Source organism: Eupeodes corollae, chromosome 1 (assembly GCF_945859685.1).
Source record: "Eupeodes corollae chromosome 1, idEupCoro1.1, whole genome shotgun sequence".
In the NCBI taxonomy this organism is placed as follows: domain Eukaryota; kingdom Metazoa; phylum Arthropoda; class Insecta; order Diptera; family Syrphidae; genus Eupeodes; species Eupeodes corollae.
Window position 1 is genome coordinate 146,709,008 of NC_079147.1, and position 24,746 is coordinate 146,733,753.

Below are 24,746 nucleotides of genomic sequence, written 5' to 3' on the forward strand. Positions count from 1 at the left end.
ACTGATCAAAATTATTGTAAGCTTTGTAAGGTAAATTAAAAATGAGTTTATTAATTGTATTGGAATTGTTTGTGAATTTTTTCCTCAAATTTATCTAGAAGTATGTTTTTCTTTTTAAATTTAACTTTTTTCATTTTGAAACAAAGCTATTTCGAGTTAGAAGTCAAATTTTTATACGCAATTATTTTTAGATATATTTATATAAAACTGTAAAATATCGATAACTTTAATAAAAAATGTATAATAATAATTATTAAACACGGCCATGCGTTGATGTGGCTTACTGAGTTATGAAAGAAAATTTAAAACAAATTAACATAACACATTAAAATAAAATAAAATATGTTGAAGAAAAAGTGAGGTTACGAAAAAAAAAAAAATTATTAAAAAAGTGGAGCCATCTATGAAATATAATATAGTTTTCTGTAGAAAAACTAATTGAAGTCTCTTAAAATAAATATTGCTAACATTAGTCGAAATAAAAACCGTCCTATTTCTTAAGTTGGATGAAATTACGTGTATAAGCTTTCAGAACAATTGTTTCACTTGTCTTCACTGAAAACAAATATCGGAACAATGAATTTTTATATTTTAAACATACACTCCTCGTCAACTGAATACGCACAAACATTTTTTAATATACTTTATCCATTTTTCCCAAACAGTGATGGTTATTATGCCATCTGTTGATGCTAACTATTCCCTTTTTAGTCAACTGAATAGGTACAACACCATTTTCTTCGTTGTTTAAATTAAAAGTTTTTTGGAGTGCTTGACAGTTTAAATTAACGATTTTAGTGTTTTCAGTAAAATTTAATTCTTGATTTCAAATTTAAAGAAAAATGGGTAGATCTACGTGTCTTAACAGTATAGAAAAAGCTAAAATCGATTTACTTATAGGCCTAACTGGACGTGCATTATCTGATAAAGTCGGCCGAAGTTTGTATTTTTTGTATTTGTATTTATTTCATCAAGCAGAGTACAACTCTTAAAGACTAATATGTATACTTATATGTAATGTGTTAATAGTAGAATAATATAAATAATAATTAAAAATAAATAAATAAATAACAATTCCTTTTAGATAATACAATGCGAAAACGAGAAACATTTTTAACGATTAAATAATAAAGTCATTTTAAGGTCTTTCATAAATACATCTCTTGAACAATTTGCAAAAATATCTATAAGGCCTATCACAGAATTTGTTTCTCTTATACAACGTGCAAATGGTTCGTTCATACTATAATTTCTTCTAAAGAAGTTCTCCCGTAAATGAAAATTTACACGTATAATCCGGCAAGGAAAAAAGAAATTTATGCGCTCCAATAATTGAGGACAATTAATACGATTATTAATTAAGTCTTTGATAAGCATTATACAAAAGTACTTTCTTCTAAGATCAAGTGTTTGAATATTAAAAAGCAGACATCTAATAGCATAAGAGGGAACTTCAATAGACCAGTTCAATTTGATAAATAAAAATCTGGTAAATCTTCTTTGAACACCTTCCAGTCTTAAAGAGTGGATTTCATAATAAGGGTTCCAAATAATGCAGCAATAATCAAGAACTGGCCTAACTAGCGAAACGTATAATATTTTCAATGTGAAAGGATCAGAAAAATCCTTTGAGTTTCTTCGTATGAATCCAACCATTTTGTTTGCCTTATTAACAACATAATCAATGTGACTCGAAAAAGAAAAACGTTCATCCAAAATAACTCCAAGATCTTTCTTAACAAATACTCTTTCAAGGACTATATTGTTAATAGTGTAATTGAAAATGATGGGCGACATTTTCCGATGACAAGTGAAACTTTGACATTTTCCAACATTCAGAAACAATTTATTATCATCACACCATTTTGCCAGCTTGTGAAGATCTTCCTGAAGAAGAAGGCAGTCATTTGAAGATTTAATAGACTGGTATACTTTGACGTCATCAGCATACATCAGATTTTGTGAAAATTTAAAATTGGAGGGAATGTCATTAATGAAAAGGATGAAAATCAACGGTCCAATATGGCTTCCTTGAGGAACACCTGAAGTAACAGAAATTTGTTTGGATAAATGTGTTCCAATTTTAACATACTGAACACGATTTTTCAAATAAGAAGAAATCCATTTGATGAAGCAAGAATGAAAGCCAAGTTTCGATAGCTTAAAAATCAGGATCTCATGGTTTACCCTATCAAATGCTTTAGCAAAATCTGTGAATATAATGTCTGTTTGCAAGCTGTTTTCAAATCCATTAACTACCGAGTCACATAAAACTGCAAGATTAGTTGTTGTAGACCTACCGGCAATAAAACCATGTTGAGAATCAGAGATTATGTTTTTAATAGTATAACTCAATTTTTTGGAGACTAACTTTTCAAACAATTTTGGAATCACTGAAAGTTTACATATTGGTCTATAGTTCATTACATTCTGTTTGGGCCCAGATTTGTGTATGGGAGATATATATGATATCTTCCAATTATTCAAAAAATTTCCAGTCATTAAGGATTTATTGAAAATCAAGCATAATGGTAGTGATATTGAAATAGCACAGTTTTTTAACACAACAGGAACCATTCCATCTGGTCCTGCGCTTTTATTAGTGTCCAAATTTATTAACGCATCAAAAACATCTGCTTCATCAAAAATCATGTGTCCTATATCAACCACATCAACCGGTGAAAAGGGAGGAAGTTCACATGAATTTGGAATTGAGTAGACAGATTTGAAATAATCAGCAAAAAAATTACATATAACATTCAAGTCACTGGAAATGCTTCCAGAATATTCCATGCAGTTTGGAAGACCAGTGGTTTTTCTTTTAGTGTTTATAAATTTCCAAAATTGTTTACTATCTGATTTTATTTTAGATTCCACTGATAAAATATAATTGTTATAAAGAAATTCATTTAGACTGTTAAAATCTCTATGGCATTCTAAATAGTTTTGGCGGAGGATAACATTATTTTTATCAAGCTTATGCAATTTATACGCCTTATTTTTTCTGTTTTTAAGGTTTGTAAGCCTTTTATTAAACCATGGTAGTTTTGAGCTAGACCGGGCTAATTTTTTGGGAATGAATAAATCACGAGATTCATTTAAATAACTACAAAATAATTCAAACGCTTGATCTAAGCTTAAATCGACCAAAATCATATTCCATGGAATTGATGACAAAAAATTGTTTATTTCAACGAAATTTGCACGTTTATAATCGAAAAAAAACTCTGAACTATCAGAAGATTCTTTTATATATGTTAAAAATTTACATTCAATAGAAAGGCATAAGTGATGAATTGAATTTTGAACAACAGGGAATTCATTCTCTTCGATATAAGCTTCATATTCCTTGTCAATAAAAACTAAGTCTAAAATACGATTAAGACTGTTATTTAAACTATTTACTTGAACTAAATCAAATTGACTGTAAAAGTCTATAACTTCGGATTCAATTTCGGTGACAACTTTAAACGGCACTAAGTGCTTATCATCATGATCAAGTTTCCAGCTTATATTTCCAAGATTGAAATCACCTAAGATCATAACATGGTCAGAAATACTTAAATTGTTTAAAAACGAATGACAATTTTCTAAATGCAATTTATACATGTCTAAAGAACTTCCTGGGCGAATATAACTTACACTTATATACAAATTACAGTTTCTTTGAAATGATATCTTAACAATCAATTGATCGACATCCAAATTAAGAGGATTATTATCAGAAATAAGTTCTAACTGATTGACAACGTAAATACTTTTTACAGCAATAATTACACCACCACCTCTATCTAAACCTGTAGTAAGAGAACATCGATCTTTCCTAAATACTATAAATTGTTGACTATTAAATAATTCTGTAGTTAAATGATTTTCATTTAGCCAGGTTTCTGTTAAAACAATGATCTGATAATCTTGAGAAGCAAAATATACATACAATTTATTTAACTTTGTTCTTATTCCACCTACATTTTGATAATACACATTCAAATTTAAAGGACAAACAACATGACTATCGGCGAAATTATTTACAGCAGGGTCATCAGCAGCATCAACATCATCAGCAACAAAAACAAATTTATCATCGGCAACATTATCAACAGCAAATTTATCTGAATTTGAATCATTTACAACAGCAACAATATCAACAGCAACATCAGCAATTTCATTATCGGCATCAACATCATTAGCAACAAAAACAAAATCATCATTGACAACATTATTTTCAGCAACTTCAACTGAATTTGTATCATTTACAACAGCAACAATATTAACATTATTCTTAGGTCCAGACAAAAAACCCATAAGACCAGCGATATTTTCGCTGGAAATTATACGTTTTTTGGTTTATAATCGAAAATTCGAACTTTCACACCATTTGGCCAAAAATCGTCACGACAAATGGAGTTTACGTATTCCAAAGGGCACCCAACTTTAAAGTTCACGAAACTGGGTTTATTTTCGACGGAACCATCACGATTTTGTCTTGTCAACAGACTAAAACAAGCGAAAAGTGTAGAGCATACATTAATTTTTTTAGCGATATATGTAACTATATGTTCCGGTGTTGTTGTTGCCTTAAAACTCGATACATGTAGCCATTTGCGCTTATAAAAAACCTGAAGACCAATATCCCCATCAACATTGCTATTATCACGAGGCTTATCAACAAAAGACACACTGTTTGTATTGTAAACAATAGACTCTTGCAAATCTTTATCTTGTATAGCATTAGCATCTTCTTCATGTACAGAATTGTTGCATTCATTTTTTTCTTCATTCAAATCCATTGCATTATTGCAATCACCATTGACGTCTACATCTTCGACCCCTTTTTCAGCGAGAGGAGCAATGATTGGCAAAATATGTGAATGACTCAAGCTCTTTTCAACATTAGCTTTGCTAGCTGATGGAGAGAGAACAGTAGGTTCGACTGCGTCATTACTCGAATTAACACCAACAGCATTTACTTCACTCTGATTGAGATCAGAGCGAGAAAGCAGTTTCACTCCAACCACTGCACAATTAGATGCAACTTCAGCTGCACCATCAGCTTTATTCCCAGTATTAACGAGTTTATCAATGACATTTTCTTTGCTCTGAGCGAGTGGAGAGTTTGAGAGTGAGAGCACTGAGTCATTTGATTGGGACGTAGATTTGACTCGTTTACCAGTTATAAGTCTGTTTGAGGGACCTGGGGACGGGGAGGGAGACAAAGCACTGGGCCCAGCCGAGACGCGATTTAATGCAGGAGATGACTGTGCAAGAAAATTGTTTTTTATATGGTTAATCGGTTCGATGCCCTTTTTGATTCTTTGGTTTTTAGTATTTAGTCTCAAATCCCTACTTACATCTAGGAGAGCTTTGTCTTGAGTGTTAGTTTTTTGTGAATTTAGATTATGTTGATGATTCAATTTAAAATAATTTAATTCACTCAAAGACTCTTGTAGAAGTTTAAAATGTTTGTTAATTTTCTGAATGCACTCAACTAACGCAAAGCTTTTACAATTGTCACATTTCCAGATTAAGTTAGCATGGGACTTTAACAATTTAATTTCACTAGTTTTTAACAATGTACATTTGCAATGATAATTTGCCATACAAATGCCACAGCACACAACACTGCTTGGGACTATTGTAGTTTGGCACTTTAAACAAATAGAACTCATTATAAATGAAAAAGATAAAGCTTAAAACGAAGCGTATGAGATGCAATCTCAATCGATACTGTGGTTTAATGTGGTTTATTCTTACTTGAAAAATAAAGATGCGTACGGCAAAAAATGAAGGGAGGTAAGAAAACAGCAAGAACAGCAGCTGAGAGACGAAGAATTTTAAGATGTGCATCAAATTCTTCTGAATCTGTGGCAAAAATAAAACAAAAAGTCGGCGTAAACGCAAGTAATCAACAACTCAAGCCATATTAACGAATAAAACTTAAGAAAAAACCACCACCTGACGAGAGACGGAAAATGTTACGATAAGAATTTTCAAGACTTCACATGAGTTGGAAAAAAAATGGTATCACGTGTTTTTTTTTCAGATGAAAAAAAGTTTAATTTCGATGGACCTGATGGGTTTAACTTCTATTTTCACGACTTCAGAAAATAAAAAAGATTTTTAAAGCGCCATCGTAGTCGTGAAGGAGGTGTCACGATATGGGGAGCAGTCAGTTATTATGGAACCGTTGAGCTTGAGGTTGTAGCATCAAAAATGAATGCAGCTGGGTATAAAGTAATTTTGGAAAGAAATTTTCCTAAATTTTCTAACATCTTTGAACCCATAAAATGGACCTACCAACATGATAATTCACTCAGCGTGCATAATAAAAACATAGATAGAGGAGCAACAAGTGCAGGTGCTTCAATGGCCACTGTACTCACCTGATCTAAACATAATAGAAAATGTCTAGGATGGTTAGTACGCAAAGTTTATGAGGGTGTTCGTCAGTTCGAAGACAAAGAATCCTTAATTTCTGGAATCAAATTAGCGTGGAGCGAAATTTTCGTTTTTTCGAATTTCGAATTTACGAAGTAATTAAAAATAAAGGTGGAAGTACCCACTACTAAACTTAAACAAAAACTTGTTTCATTTCATTCCAATACCAATTTTAATTTTTGTACCTATTCAGTTGACTCAAAAAAAAAACTTCTACTTTGCATAAGTTACACTTTGGAAGTGGTTGAAGGTTGTTTTTGAATAAAACTTTGAAATTCTGTTGTTTATATGTTACGAAAATTCTACTATCAACAGATGGCATAATAACCATCACTGTTTGGAAAAAATGGATAAAGTATATTAAAAAATGTTTGTGCATATTCAGTTGACGAGGAGTGTATTTTGTTAATAAAGTTTTATCATGACGGTGTAACTGGTCATGATTTAGTCACCGATTGAAAGAATATATTTTGAAAGAAAGTAAAAGAAACAATATGGCCGCCACGAGCTGTCAAAATCATTTCCTATTGAGAAACCGTTTATAGCAATTAAATAATAGGTTTTGTGCCAAATAGGTGGACGCAAAAAATTCCAACCCCAAATAATCCCAAACCTAAAGCACATATTAGAAATGTACAACATTTTTGAATTTACTTATTATTGAAAAATAAAGTCTAGCTTACGAACTTACATAATATTTGTGCTAACTTTTATCAGGATTTTCAATTTAGATCTTAAAGAAATTAAACTAGGTTTAATTATTTAAGCTTTTCTCACCAAAAACAAGTGAGGAAACCCTCAAAAAAAAAAATAATAATTCCTAGAACACCAGCGCCGCCGCTGCAAAACAATTTCATCAAGTACTTTACAACCAGCAGTAGCGTTCACATTAGTCAGAAGACTTTTTTCTCTGCTACTTGGGCTGCTGCTGGTTTATTAACCAAAGTCAAGAATTTACAATTGCACCAAGCACATACCCCAACTCGTATTCATCCTGTTCTGAAACATAAACACACCGGCATAAATTTCCCCCTGCAGTTCTATTTTTACAATGGAAGCAAGCTTTAAACGTGCGTTTCCGTCACGTCGTCTGTCGGTCGGGAAGTCAGGAGGTCTGTCGGTTGGTGGGCCATTTAAAGAAGCCCACTCTTTCTATATAATAAGTTAAGTATATAATGTAAATGTACCTATACAAACTCGTACCTATACCATCAGTACACCACGCTTGAAAAAGTTCAAATGCCTGAAGCCCAACCTTTGTGAAATAATTAAAACAATGACGCACTTGAGAGTGGTTATTTAATGTGCAATTGCAAACGTTTTAAAGTGGTGGCAATTATTTGATTAAGGATGCCATTTAGCTAAAATATTTTTGACCTATGTATGTATATGGGACTTCTGGTCCGGGAAAAAGCTTAACCATCAACATCATCATCGTCATCATCATCAATGACACCCACAGGAGTAATTAAATTTCAAAGCTTTTGCTAATTGAATTGTTTAGAATATGGAACGATTGCCATTGCACCTTTTGTTTATATCAACTAATGTGCCTGCCCTGCAGTTGGTTTAATTGAAAAGTGTTTGATGATATTGTTACAGGAAGTATGCATTATAAATTCAATATTTTCCAAACATTTTCGCTACATGGTTATTAATTAATTTTTAATAGCTTACAGCTAAATAAAACAAATATGAAATGGTTATAAACGAAAAGCATTAAAGATTTTCCAATGGAACTTGAATAAACTGACATTTTCTCGAAAAGACTTTGCATTACTAACATTGACTGGACCACTATTTACAATGTTTGATGAATCTTGCATTTTTTTTAGTAAGCTCAACATTTTCATCACGGCAAAGTACAACAATCAGAAACATCTGCAAATTACAGAACTTTCTACCGAAATGCGGTGTCGGTGTCCGAAACTTTGCATTAAGCACTGCATCCAATATTCGGTCCACATAATATCGCAACAGAGTCGGTAATTGGAGTATGGATCTTTTACGCACCACGTGTACTCTAGTGGGTAATGTTCATACTAATAGACGCTGCAAATGAGCTTGAGCTTGAACTTTGAAAAATGTCAGAAATTTAAAAATTTTAGAAAATACATAAATCTGATCTTTTTGATTTTTTTACATTATTTATTGTTTTTGATAATTGTGTATTGTTTATTAAAACCGACACATACTTTTACAGTTTCAGGAAGAACAATTTTGAACTCTAATATTTCATAAATTTAGATTCAATGCAACCAATTATTCAAGACAAAATCCAAACTAACACTCACAAAAGCCCCATTAACATCACGCTGAGTTCTTCCGATTATGTCAATGTCATCAGTGGATGTTAGTAATTGGACAGACTTTTGAAAGATAGTGTATCTAGTTTTAAGGTGGCAGCTCTGTACTATTTTTTGAAGTACGAATGTAAAAAAGGCATGACAGCGCATCGTATTGCCTAAAACCATTTTTGACATTAAAAGGTTTTGTTGTTTCCAACCTTTATTACGCAGCGTGAGTTCTCCATGGTCATCCTGCACAAACGGACGAGTTTGGCAGGGATGTCAAAACTAGACATGGCTCTAAATGGTGATTTTTTAAGAGCTTGAGAAAAAAAAAAAACGCATAAAATTTGCAAAATTTCATCGATTCTTTATTTGAAACGTTAGATTGGTCCATGACATTTACTTTTTGAAGATAATTTCATTTAAATGTTGACCGCGGCTGCGTCTTAGGAAAGTCCAATTTTGGGTAACTTTTTCGAGCATTTCGGCCGGAATAGCCCGAATTTCTTCGGAAATGTTGCCTTCCAAAGCTGGAATAGATGCTGGCTTATTTGTGTAGACTTTAGTCTTGACTTAGCCCCACAAAAAATAGTCTAAAGGCGTCAAATCGCATGATCTTGGTGGCCAACTTACCGGTCCATTTCTTGAGATGAATTGTTCTCTGAAGTTTTCCCTCAAAATGGCCATAGAATCGCGAGCTGTGTGGCATGTAGCGCCATCTTGTTGAAACCACATGTCAACCAAGTTCAGTTCTTCCATTTTTGGCAACAAAAAGTTTGTTAGCATTGAACGATAGCGATCGCCATTCACCGTAACGTTGTGTCCAACAGCATCTTTGAAAAAATACGGTCCAATGATTACTAGCGTACAAACCACACCAAACAGTGCATTTTTGGGGATGCATGGCCAGTTCTTGAACGGCTTCTGGTTGCTCTTCACTCCAAATGCGGCAATTTTGCTTATTTACGTAGCCATTCAACCCAGAAATGAGCCTCATCGCTGAACAAAATTTGTCGATAAAAAAGCGGATTTTCTGCCAAACTTTTCTAGGGCCCATTCACTGAAAATTCGACGTTGTGGCAGATCGTTCGGCCTCAGTTCTTGCACGAGCTGTATTTTATACGGTTTTACACCAACATCTTTGCGTAAAATCTTCCATGTGGTCGAATAACACAAACCCAATTGCTGCAAACGGCGACGAATCGACATTTCACGGTCTTCAGCAACACTCTCAGAAACAGACGCAATATTCTCTTCTGTACGCAATGTACGCATTCGTGTGGTTGGTTTAATGTCCAATAAAGTAAACTGAGTGCGAAACTTGGTCACAATCGCATTAATTGTTTGCTCACTTGGTCGATTATGTAGACCATAAATCGGACGTAAAGCGCGAAACACATTTCGAACCGAACACTGATTTTGGTAATAAAATTCAATGATTTGCAAGCGTTGCTCGTTAGTAAGTCTATTCATGATGAAATGTCAAAGCATACTGAGCATCTTTCTCTTTGACACCATGTCTGAAATCCCGCGTGATCTGTCAAATACTAATGCATGAAAATCCTAACCTCAAAAAAATCACCCTTTACAACCGTGGTGGTTTAAAATTACGAAACAAAATTACCGGAGATCCAACCTTCACTTGTAAATTATGCGGTGGTAAATCCAATGAGTTTAAAAACTCAGATAATTTACAGCCTCGGTAGCATCACAAACGGTATAGATTTGTATGACGCCATGTCCCCTAGTAACAAATTTTGTATCTTGAGATTGAATTCGTTGAAATCCACATTGTTTACTGCTAAAATTGCTCTTTCTGCTAGTCACTCATGATTTGTTTATGGTCTGTGTACATCGACCGGTAAATTTATGCATCCAGTTTCATCTGCAGTAACTTTTCCGTTGCCTATATCTAACAGTTGTTTTGAGAATGTTACAGCGGATGGATCTTGAATGTTGAAGCATTTTAAGCATGCGTTGATCTCATCAGCGTACGTGAAACGTGGAATAACGGGAAGTGTTTGTCTGAAATAACCTGAAAGAAATAACAGAGTGCCGCCAAATAGTCTGTTGTTGTTTTATATATCTTTAAATGACCTGTTTAACGCCTTAAGCGAATGTTTGTGTGCCATAGTGCATTCATCCCAGATGATAATTTTACACTGTTTCAGCATTATGGCCTTGGATGATTATTTTTTATATTGCATTTTGAATATTTAGTGGCACTGGAATGAGATGTTCTGTTTCCGTCCAATAAAGTTGCTTCAATGCCACAAGATGCAACAGCCAATGCGATGCCATTATTTAATCGTATTTCAGCAAAAATAGCGAAATAAGGAATGTCTTGAATCCAACTTGTCCTGCCTACATTGTGAGCATGATGTGGTCATGAATGGTTCTTTGTTCTTCATTCATTAGTGGGACATTTCTAGCGATAATTGCTGCCATTTCTACAGTATTGTATTGTAGTTCACGGTTCAATTCAGTGCCTGTTAAATCAGATGCATTTCGATTTGGTGCTCAAAATTGCTGTCACTGAATATTATCGTAACATCGTTGATTAACATGTAGTCAGCACTATAGCGAATAGTAAGCGAATTTGTTTATCTGTACAGTTCAATCCTGCTTCAGTAAGCACCAAAAGCATATGCACGATTACACAATTCAAAAACTTCAGTGAATGTAGTTTTTGGTGGATTAATAGCACGTTAAATTTCTGTCCCGCTCGTGAAATGTACGTTTTCAAGAAGGACGGCTAAATGAGTAACTGCTGGATCTCGTTCAGGGTCTATGAAATAACTCCCACGAAATAAGTCCCACTTTTAAAAAGGAAATAAGTCCCACCAAAATGAAATAATTTAAAAATTTACTTGAAATGAAATAATTCCCACTCAAAATGAAATAACTCCCCCTTGAATAATATATTTCTTAAATGAATTAAGTCCCATTTTCATAAACGAAATAAGTCCCACTAGTAACAACGTTTGGATTCGTAAATGGATTAAGTACAAATCAATAAATGTTCTTATTATTAAGATGGAAACCGTTTCGGAAGGACCATCAGATTAAAATTATTGACCTTTATAAATGTCTTGAAGATCCAGTGCATGGTATACGTTATTATAGTTTTAACGTGGCATTGGGATTAGTTGTATTTTGTAATGGTGATATTAGAAAACATGGAACACGAATTCCCATATTTCCTACTAAAAATATAATTAAACACTTACATACATACGTAATTACGTCAACAATATTTTTTAATATTGTTTTTCCAGTACTTAAGTTCGGTACCTAATTGTACACATTTCTTTAAAGTTTTTTTACTATAGTAAGTATAAAGTAATTAATAATTAGAGACATGAGAGATAAGGACAAAAAATTATGGTTGTCTCTTTTACGAAATGTCCAATATATAACTTTTTGCATAAGGAAAAAAATGAGAAATAAAGCCATAATGGCCTTATATTTCATGGCTCTATCCTCCATAAAAAAAAATCATTTATTTATCAGATAAATATTTGAAGGGTTTCATGAACTTCCGCAAGACAGAATGGACATACTATAGTTTACTGGTTTGATCAATTTTGTGAGCTTGCATTGTAAGACAGCATTCACTGCAAATTTTCAAGTGCTTACAAGGAAAAAATAAGATATTTGGCTGCTTTATGAAACAAATCACACACATATTATTATAAATTGTATTCTGGTTGGTTTCACTATGGTTTAAAGACTCGTCTTCAATGTCCTCTTCCAAATATGATAATTTTTCAAAAAGATCTTCATCAGGCTCAATTTGTACAATTCAATTATATTTTGGTTACACCAGTTAGCCAAGGAATTTAGAAGGAGTTATAGTACCTTGTAAAAGATCATTCTTGAATTTCTAAATCCTATCTGCTTTCAAAACACAGGACTTTTTAATACGATTTTTTCCCACACTACCATTGGAATTCATCAATAGTTCAAATTTTCTTACTTTTTCAAATTCTTGCATCTGTAAAAAGAGGCTGGGATGCTACCCACACTGATAACTTCCCATCCCGTCTGTCGATTTGTCTTGCTTAAAAGTTTGTCTATATGTACTCGTATCAATTTTTACCAAATTTGCGTAATATTTTTTGTAGATTTTATTTTTTATAAAAAAACGGACTGTTGGATTTTTATATAAAATTACTGAATATCGAAAACAATATTTTCTGTGAAATAAAATAAGTTTGAAGCTAATATTTTTAATTTTTGAAAAGCTATTTGAGTCGTAAATAAATTTTTACCAAGTTTTAGTATTGTTTTTTTTTAGAGTTTTATATTTTGTAAAAAATATGTCAATTCGAATTTTTTAAAAATTTTATAAAATGTTGAAAACAATATTTCTTATAAGAAAAAATTAATTACAAGCTATTATCTCAAATTTTTTAAAGATATTTGAGTCGGAAATCATTTTTTACCAACTTTTGTTAATTTTTTTTTCGGTTTTTATTTTTTTATAAAAAAAACTGTCAGTTCGATCTTTTTCAAACTTTAACTGAATGTTGACAACAACATTTTTTGAAAGATAAAAATAAATTTAAGCCAATATCTCAAAGTTTTGAAAAGATATTTGATTCGAAAATCAATTTTTACCAACTTTTATACATTTTTTTTGAGGTTTTTTATTTTTTGTAAAAAAACTGTAAAAATGTTAAAAACAATATTTCTTATAAGATAAAATAAGATTGAAGCCCAAATTTCAAGTTTTTGAAAAGATATTTGAATCGATATTCAATTTTTACGAACTTTAAGTAATGTTTTTTTTAGATTTTTATTTTTTATAAAAAAAAACTGTCAATTAGATTTTTCTCAAAATTTTATTAGATGTCAAAAACATTATTCTTCGTTACACAAAATTGTTTTAGAGTCATATTTCAGTCGTAAAATATTGGAGGTGACAAATTTTTTTTTTTCAGTTTTATTGATTTATAAAAAAAACCGTTGTATTGATTTTTTTCAAAAAATATATCTGTTTGGTATCACGTTACAATATAATATATAAAATTTAATTCAAAAGTCTAGCGTTTTTGGTTCGTAAGATATTTAGGGTTAACCAAAATTTTCACCTTTTTTTTAAACTGCTATGGTAAAAAAAAACACCCACGCAAATTTGTTGAGAGCCCTTTCTGCATCTTTCTAAATTATTATCTGTATAATAAAATTTATTTGAAGTCGATATCTCTTCTGGTTCTTGAGCTTTGGACGACGAAAAAACGTCGCGAACGTACGGACGTACGGACGTACAAACGTACGTACACACGCACGCACAGACATCTTTCTAAAAATCTTTTATTTCGACCTTGGGACCTTGAAACGTCGAGAAATGTCAAAATTTTCAATTTGACAAATCGGACCCTTTACAATAACTTCCTATGGGAAGTTAAAAATGCTAAAAATTTGAAAAAAGTAGCCTTCTTTGAAATGCTTTTTCCTATGACGCTATTGTAAGCTTCTATTGCAGACGTAGTGCGGATTTCAGAATCGAAAACTGAAAAGTTATGTGGACCGATCTGTAATAATGAAATCATAACACCTTTTTGTAAATATTATGTAAAAGGGAATATTGTACCTTTTGCATCCATTGATTCTCAAAATATTTTATAATTTAAATCTATCTAAAGCGTTCAATTTTCCTGTAGTTGGAAGCTATCCGAAATGTGTATTCCAGGTAATAATGAAAGAGATAGAAATTTGTGATAAATTCTAGACGCTTTTTTATTTTGCAGAATATATTGAGCGAGCCTTTTGTCTTTCATAGTTTTAAATCGACGCAATGCCTGGCAATAACGGAACCAGCAACCAAACATTTTGAATCAGGGAAACTTTTTTTAATTGCGCTTCTCAATCCTGTTTCGTAATCTGTTATAAAAGTTGCTTGTGACAGATCAATAATGTTCCTTTGTAACTTAATAAATGCTGATATGCTTTTAGAGACTTTTTGGTCATCAGTACGAAAAGAAAGGGGAATACCTAAAATAGAAAAAATAATAAATATATACATATGTATACATAATATAAATCTATATATAGTTATGAATGAAATTAATTACCGAACCAAAGTATTCACAATGTAAGATTAATAGTTGTTTAAAGCTTCCTAGAGGAAGTACAGAAAAAGTACCGTCAATTAAAATATTTCTTTTCGAATTAACAGGAATGCATTTTTTCATCAGTTCAACAGTTCTTTTGGGAACAAAAAACGCAATATGCAAAGTCTTTTTCTTGGTAGCGTATGTTGAAAAACTGACATTGTTTATTTCCATTTAATTTGGAATAACCGAATTTATCATAAACTGCTTCGCCTTGGCAAACTTCCTGCACTTCTGCCGGTGTTTTGGGAGAATTTTTAAAATTTTTATTCGCAATATACTGAAAATTCCGCTGTATTTTATCAAAGACAATATTTTTGGTTTTGTTTTGGTTTCTGCAAAGACTTTATTAAGTAGTTACTTAATAAATAATAATTATCATGTAGGCGGTACTTACTCCATGCTAGTATTTACAAAAATATTGCGAATACTTCCAGCGCAATTGTTTTCAGTTGGCTTTTCATTAAGACGTGAAATAAGTCCCACTTAAAACGAAATAAATCCCAGCAAAATATAAATTTAGGGGTATGAAATAACTCCCACTTTACAAAACGAATTTATTCCCACTCAAAACGAAATAAATCCCACTTAAAATAAAAACGCGTAATGAAATAAGTCCCACCAATTGACGAAATAAGTCCCACCTTTAAAAACGAAATAACTCCCACTTTCAAAATAGCAATTTTTGGTGCGACTTATTTCGTTTTTAAAATTGGGACTTATTTCGTGGGAGTTATTTCATAGACCCCTCGTTCATGAATTGGAAAACCAAAGATACGCCAAACAGCTTCATTGAAGCTGAGTTATAGGCCAATTTAATAAAGTGCTATTTCGTCATATTTATGAACCGGAGGAGCATTCACATTGGTATTTTCAACCCGAAATACAGCCATATCACTGCCTTTATTCACATACTTGCAAATGTATTTGATGCTCCTGATTAAACTGCAGAACCCAACATTAATATGAGCATTGAATGTTTTACTCAGCAGAGGCCAATATGGGAGTACCCAACTGTTAATATTTTAAACAAATTATTGTCTGCCATTACCGGGTTTTCTTCTACGATATGTTGGATATCAGTCTACATTTGTGATCGTATCGTAAGTGAAATTTTTCGGAAATCTTTTAGTACAATTTCCATCTGCCATGCTAGGTGATGAACGATTCAGATTTCCACATAAGCCATGAATCATGTTTATTGTAACAATATCATACAACATTTGATCAGTAGAGGGATCTGGAATTTTCGCAGAAAATATTTTATCCACTAACCAAACCAAAATTTGATCATGGGGTAATCCCAGCTTTTATCCAGCAAAATGTGGGACCGATTACATGTCATTTTTTAATGAAAATATAAGAAATAGATAAGAACCTATTCTGAGACCTACCGAATGTAAATGCAAAATTTCATTGAAATTGGTTAAGTCGTTTCGGATGAATGTGGCAGCAAACACTGTGACAGGAAAATTGTATATATTAGATTACAAAAAAATGTCTAAATTAAACAAAATTGGCCGCTACACTTTTAAACAACCCAATGAAGCCGGGCATAATGTAAAAGTCAATTGGGAATGCTATAGAGCCATGATTAATTACTTTATCGGGTCTGAATTGGAACATGTTCGTGTGTATGATAAGGTTCTAACAAGACGGCGATATATGTATGCCATACACCTTACGAAAGAATCAACTTATTGAAGGTAATTTTTAAGCATTGTAGAGCTGTGGCTTGGCAGCCAAGATGATGTGATACAACACCACTGGATTTTTTTGTGGGGTCGTGAAAAGAATGCCGATAAATCCTAGACGATTGACGATTGAAGAAAAGATTCGACGCGTTATTCCTGACATACAAAAGTGGTTGAAAACCGGGCCTTTTGGTTGGCGTTTATTCATGCTTGAAGTCACATAATGGCAAAGCCTTATCTTTATAATTAAGGCAGATTCTTGGCATTTTATTTCTTCTTCGACCAACAATTTAATTTTCGGGGTGTTCTATCCGAACGACGAGTATTTTGAAAGTGCACGCTTGAGCGGCTTCATTCCACCAGAGGGATTTCTCTTTTTAGACAGATGCGGTCTGATACAGGATAGATTGGCAGTTCCGTTAATCTACCACGTCAGACGAAGAACCGTGGATAGGCGACTCCCGTACAATCGGGACGTCATGGCACAAGGCGGAGCAGAGCTCCTTTTGTTCAATAGGGCTGTGTCCGAACGGGACCGAACTAATAGGGTGAAGCAGGAGAACCAGTTCTGGTGGCTTCAAACGGCACTTGATAGTGGGAAGTCGGGATAGGGTTTTAAGCCTTGGCCGGCTTACATACTTGTTTTATAGTTTTAGGGTCTAGTTTTAAGTAGAATAGGCATGGTGGCACAAAAATGAAAAAGAAAAAAAAATAAAAAAAACATGGAATAAAAAAAAAATTAAAAAAATTAAAAAAAGACAACAAAATATGAAAAACAAAAATGTTAGATAGTTAGATTTGCTGCTGTCTTTGTTCTAGTTTTGAGTAGTTTATAGGTAGAATAGGTAGTTTAAGTTAGCTTTAGTATTAAGCGTTATAGTTTAACTTAGAGTGTCCGTATGGGACCATTAAGTTAGTTGTAAGTTATGTATAACTAGGCTAGTTTTATGAATTTTTGTCTAGCTTTAAGAAAGGTTTAAAATTGAATTAATAAAAATGAATTAAAAAAAAAAGTTCGATGGACTGTAATGTGAGAGGTCTTGGATTCGATCCCTGCCTATGTCACCCAAAGTTTTTCTCACGGGTACTGCCTCTTACGAGGAATTGACAAATTCTCCAAGAGTAAATCTTGTCATGAAAAGTGCTTTCTCAAATTTGAAATTCTAATTCGGCTTAAAACTGTAGGTCCCTCGCATTACTGACAACGTTACTTGCACACAGGAATGGTTGAGAGTTGTCAGTCACTAGGCCCTAGTTCTCAAACGGACTGTTGGGACACCCAATTTATTTATTTTATGAATATCGAAATAAATATTTTCTGTGATATAAAAAGAGTTTAAAGACAATATTTTTAATTTTTGAAAGCTTTTTGAGCCGTAAGTAAATTTTTACCAAGTTTTGGAATTGTTTTTTTTTTTGATATTTTTTTATTTTTTGTAATAAAACTGTCAATTCGATTTTTCTCAAAATATTACGGAATGTTGAAAACATAATTTTTAAAAGATAAAATTAGTTGGAAGCCTAAATCTCAAATTTTTGAAAAGATATTTGAGTCTCTCTTAAGTTTTTGTTTTTTGTAAAAACTGTCAATTCGATTTTTTTCAAAATTTTACAGAATGTTGAAAACATAATTTTTATAATAAAAAATTAGTTGGAAGCCAAAACCTCAAACTTTTGAAAAGATATTTAAGTCGAAAATCATTTTTGCCAACTTCGAGTAATGTTTTTTTTAGGTTTTATATTTTATAAAAAAAACACCATTCGATTTTTCTCAAAATTTTACCATATGTTAAAATCATTATTTTTGGTTGCCCAAAATTGTTTTGAAGATAAAATCATTTTGTAGTTTCAAAATTTTCGAGGATGACAATTTTTTTCAGTTTTTTTTTTTAATAAAAAAACCGTTAGTTGGATTTTTTCAAAAAATATACTTCATTGGTATCACTTTACAATATATTATATAAAATTTAATTCAAGTCTCTAGCGTTTTTTGTTCGTAAGATATAAATGGTTAACCAAAATGTTCACATTTTTTTTAAACTGCTATGGTAAGGCACTATCTTTCAAAAGTCTGTCCAGTTACTAGCATATGGTGGTGGCTACATAATCGGAAGAACTCAGAACTGTCAGTGGGGCTTTTGTGAGTATTGAGGCAGAGGCGGCAAAAATTGGCTAAACGGTTATTGAGGGCAAAACAAAGTACATGCTGTCGTCAAGAAAGGACCTACAACACCAACGTCTTGGTTAAAACATCACCATCGACAGACGTAACATTAAGGTAGTCAAGGACTTCGTCTACCTAGGCTCCGCTGTAAACGCACAAAACAACACCAGCGCTGAAATAAAACCCAGAATAGCTCTTGCTAACCACTGTATCTTTTAACTAAGAAAGCAATTGAGTGGTAAAGTCCTCTCTCGAGGGACCAAAGTGTTGCTATATAAGACCCTTATCATCCCCGTCCAGGAATACGGTGCAGAAGCATGGACTAAGACAAAAACGGATGAAAGCACTTGGGTCAGTTCTAGAGAAAAGTTCTTCGTGTGATCTACGGTCCGAGCGACGAGCTGTACGGGTTGTACATCAGCGACGTAGACTTAGCCAGAAGGGTAAAAGTCCAACGACTTAGAGGGCTGGGTCACGTAGAGCGCATGAAAACCAATGCTCCGGCCCGGAAAGTTTTCGAATCCACACACACAGAACAGCGTAGTAGAAGAAGGTCGCGGATCAGGTGGCGCGCACAAGTGGAAAATGAGCTCAACCAACTTGGAGCGCGAAACTGGAGACATTTAGCTAGGACCGAGACAGATGGAGAAGTTTGTTGGATGAGGCCCTAGTTCACACTGGACTGCAGCACCACCTTAATTAAGTAAGTAAGTAATGGTAAAATAACCTCCCACTCAATTTTCTTGGGAGCCCTTTCTGCTTCTTTCTGCAAGCTATGGACAACGAAAAAAGGTCCCGTACGTACAGACGCACACACAGACATCTTTCTAACAATCTTTAATTTCGACTCTAGAGAGCTTGAAACGTCGAGAAATATCAAAATTTTCAATTTGACAAATCGGACCCATTACAATAACTTCCTATAGGAAGTTAAAAAATGGAAGTATTTGGACCGGTTATGGTATTCCTTAAAAATTCAAACTTTATTCCTACCAATTTTCATATAGCCTAACATACGTTTGTATATTCAATTTATCGATTGCAAAGAACAAAAACAAATTTGTTTCTAATGTCTTAGAAATTTAATTAAAATTTAACAATAAATAAGATTCAAGAATTTCAATAACTGTCATTAAAGTATTCAAAAACTATTGTCTACTCATACGCATATTTCCTTCATCCTAAAATATACAAATTCTAAACATATCTTGTCGTCATTCGTCTTAAAACCTACAAATACCTTATGATGTGTAAGCCTTGGTCAAGTTCTATTTGAAAGGTAAATACCTAAGTGCAATTCAAATAATTTGGTAGACAGCAATCTAAAAGTCAAGACTAAGATTCGGTGTGGAAGTCTTATAAGAGAAACAGAATATTGTGCAACCTCAGCAAACCATGGCAATATCGAAGCCAAAAGCAGATAAATGCTTCAAAAGAACCCTCAGATATTGTACCTACATACATATATACTGAAGGCATAAAGCTTTTCCGACACAAACCCTTCCAAAGTGGTTTCTCTGAATATACATATACGTAAATATAGCTACATCCATATGTACATAAATGATGCAGCAATGAAACGAAGCAATTTAAGATGAGTGCAGTACTTAGAAAATAGGGTGACTTCCGTAACCTACCCAAACGAATACGTAACTTATATACGAGTATAACAAAATCACACCCCTGCTCATTGCTGGGCCACATCCATCATAGCGAATAAGTGAGATGAACTTAACCTCAAGTCGCACTCAGAATTCTATGTTCAATTTGATTCCATATGTTGATATAGAACCCAATTTAAGAATAACAATAATGTCATCTGACTGATAGTCCCCTCGAGGAATATGGCAGTAATTAATTTGAAACACTTGGATATACAAAGTTCCCCTTTGGCAAGTCTGGGTTTTGCAATTATTAATGCCATAGCTTCATATACTATATTGCTCTCCATCCAATCCATGAGCGTCCACCCTGTGCACGGTTTGGTCATGAGTAAACTGTCCAGTTGCGGTCGCAATCGCAGTCTAGGACTAAAGATTCAGAGTAAACAAAAACAGTAATCTGCCTTTGCATCCTGACGCTGGGGGAGTAAACAACAAGCAACGAGCAGCAACCGGGACCAAGACCGACAACGGCAGCATGCACCAAATAAAACACCATTTCATAATCAAATCAGTTAAGTGTATTTCACTTCTCACTATAAGTGGTCGGCAAATATCAAATACCACCACCGCACCGCCACTACCGCGCCGTTCGCCATCACACTAACTCACAGTCACAGAGAGCATCAGGGCTCCAAAGGATCTATGATTGCAGCAATACCAGGCAAGAACAGAGCAGTCATTAGAAACGATGGCGATGATGGTTAGAGGCTACTCTTACCCGAAAACGAAATGCAGTTGGCCTTGCCATCATTGCGTTGTGGTGCTCTAAGGTATGGAGAGAATGCTAAACTAGCATACATCCAGCGTAGCGCATCTTTTCCCGTGTTGTCCGTGCCTTTACTATAGGGATATGCCAAATGAATAAGGATCACTTTTGGTAAAACAAACACCATTCATAATAATACAATTCCATATTATTTTATTCTTTTCTACATGTTTTTAGGGTTGGAATATTTCATGAGGGAGCGCCATTTAACATGTTTTTGCAGAAAGGATTCATTTATCAGTCGAGTATGGTCCTTGCGCATATACGAGCAAACCACATATTTTAGGTGTAAACATAAAAATGTAAGTATGAAAGATTGTGTCGGGGATTTGTTTAGTTGTTAAAATGTCTTCTTTTTCTTCTCCAATATTTAAAAATATAAAGTTGATACTCTTTAAAAATACTACAAAAGTTTTAAAACTAAATATGTTTTCCATTTAAGGCAGGTATAGTACCCCTGGTATATCTTTCTTTATTTTCCTAAAACTTGAGTCGAAAACCATTTCTTATCAATTTTTTGTTGTTTTTGAATTTATTTTAAATTTGTGTTCTGTATACGTCCATACTGTTTTAAACAGGCCAGCTGTTCTCACACTAAGTGAAACCCAGGTTGGCGAAAACACCGATCATACGGAGTTTAACCTTCATGGTTATAGCTTAAAGCCATTATTTTATTTATCGCAGCCCAAGTTTTGATAGTAATTCGACTTTGAATGAATTCGATGCGCTGTCCGACTCTATCCAGAGAATTGTATCAAATTTTCCGCACAGTGAGATCGTTGTTATGGGCGATTTCAATTTACACGTGGCAGCGCTTTTCTGGTCAGCCAACATCCGAAGGAAGTTATGTCGTGATTTTTGCTGAGTTAAACCACCTGACTCAGTTAGTTGACGAGGCAACTTGAATTCATGACCTTGCAGGTCACTCTGCCATTGTTTGTAACCTCTTATCACCTATTTGTACATCAGACCATTGTGTTCAATCTGCAAATTTCTCATGCCAAAAGACGCCAGTTAAAGGTTAAACCCTTACGAGAACACTATGCTTCCTTGATAGTGACTTGGATTCCAGTGCAAAGATGTTATAACAAACTTAATTCTTTGTGGAATGAGAAATTTTATCCTGAATAGGGTAAAATCTATCGAACCCAAAGAAAACTCATGGTTTGATTCGACCTGTAAAGAGGTTATTAGGATCAAAAATTTATGTTTCCGGAATTACAAAGCCAACCCAACTGAGGAAAATCGGATAAGACCTGTAACGGACATATGGGACACATTACATTTTTAGATGACTTGAAATTACGGCAAAAAATACTTCAATGTAGCAATGGTAGTACAAATTTTAGCCATTTGTAAAAAATGTGCATAACGCTACGTCTTCGTCGGTTCCTACGCTCGTTTCTAATGACACTTCCTATGTTAGCTCGATTGATAAAGCAAATTTACTTGCAGCACAGTTTGACGATTCTATGGGACGAATCTTCTTTCGCACTCGGTCAGTTACAAGTACTTAAAATTTTTGACATTCACAAATCCACTGGCCCGGATAGTATTCCCGCTAGTGTTCTGAAGAGGTGTTCTTCAACGCTGGGAAAACAACTACGTAAGCTTTTCCGTCTGTCCTATTCTATAGAATTCTTTCCGAGCGGATGGAAAACTGCTTTTGTCCAGCTTGTCCCTAAAAAAGGCGAATCCATCTCACCATCTAGCTATCGTCCAATTGCACTTACATCCCTTCTTTCCAAAGTCATGGAAACGCTGATCAATTTTCAGCTTAAAAAATATATTGAAGAACGGAAGCTTCTTAATGACCGGCAGTATGTCTTCCGTTGCAATAACGCTGGTGTGCCCCAGGGCTCCGTGTTGTCTCTGACGCTTTTTCTTATTTTTATAAATGCTCTTTTGTCTGAAACTTCTAACCCACTAAATTGTTTCGCTGATGACAGACTCTTAGCTTTTCATATTCTTTTTAAGATTCTCATCCTTGTTCTTGGATTCTGTCCTGACAGCATTTTACAATGGGGAATTAAAAACCGTGTAGAATTTAATGCTTGGAAAACTCAATGCTGTCTACTGTCGCAAAAGCGTTATCCTCCCCCAATGCCCCTATCCATGAGTGGTACTTGCCTCGAGGAGACTGAAAAGTTTTAGGTATGTGCATTACAACGCAAGCTAACACTAACTAAACTGATCCCCAAGGCCCACACAAAGCTCTTTAATGTACAAGAACTAGCAGTTTTAGTTTTATTAGACTTAAAATTAAAAAATGAATGCGGACTCAAAAATAAAAAAGTAAAGGGTATGTTGAGGTCGAAGACTAGCATAGCATCGTTGCAATGAAGAAGAATTTTGGACATTGGTTTAAAGTGCCCGTAATTAGTGCTGTGATGAGGGATATAGGAAAAAAAGAAAGATCGCAGATTAAGAGTTAAGATGAGTGCTGGGGAAACTATATTGCCCATTAACAATTAGAGAGCAAATAATATGTATATCAGCGCGAAAAGGTCATTTGTTTACATTTTCCTACATATAACTCTAGACAGTTATGCAAGGACCAAAACAAAATTTTAAGATAATTTTATAAATGTAAAGAATCAGATGGAGTTGAGATAACCTTAAAAATTTTCTTATCATCCGCAAACATTAGGATGTCTAAAATTATTAACAGATAAGACGAAGAGTAGAGGGCCAAGGTGACTACCTTGTGGGACTCCAAAAGTAGCATGCATGGGACTGGAGATTGAGTAACGGAAGAGGACTCTATAAGTTCTATTCGCAAGGTAGGCACAAACAACAAACAAAGATGGAAAGGTTAGGGCTCTAGTTTCGAGATAAATTATCTTGTGAGATATTTTATCAAAGGCTTTGCTGTAATCAGTGCATTCGAGTACAACATCTACTTCATTGCCATTCTAGACAGCTGACGAAATTTTGGATATAAATTCAATCAGTTAGTCGTAGTGGGGCTTCTTTTAAGAAAACCATGTTGAGCGGGTAAGAGAATAAGGGCTTGCAATGGAAATAAACGGAATTATAAACTAAGCCTTTAAAAAGTTTTCGGATACATGAAAGTTTAAAAATAGGTCTATATTTTTTAATTTCAGTTTCATTGCCTTCTTTATAAATCGGAAATATACATTAATCTTTCCATATATGTGGAAACACACCTTGAGAAAAAGAGAGTTCAAAGAGTATAATTAGAGGTTTTGACAGAGAATGCATACATTTTTTTGTACAACTGATGGGACTCCATCCATCGGGACCAGGGTTAAAAGTTTTCCTTAAAGCTTTCAATTTTGGCAAGTACCATTTCTTCGGTTATTGTAAAAGATAAAAGAGAGGTTTGAGTGCAACTATCTAAAGAGAGGAGGATCAGGATCATGAAGATGTTCAATATAAGATTTCCTAAAGTATTTAGCAAATAGGTTTGTTAAAGTTGTTGGATTTTGGAGAAACTCATTGAATGCGGAAACCCGTTGGATTTCCGTTTGACATTTATAAACTTGAAAAACCTCATTGCATCAGAAAGAAGATTATTTTTCATTTGGTTAAGGTATTGATTAAAAAGGCATTCGCTTAATTCGGAGAAAGAATTTTAGGCGAGAAG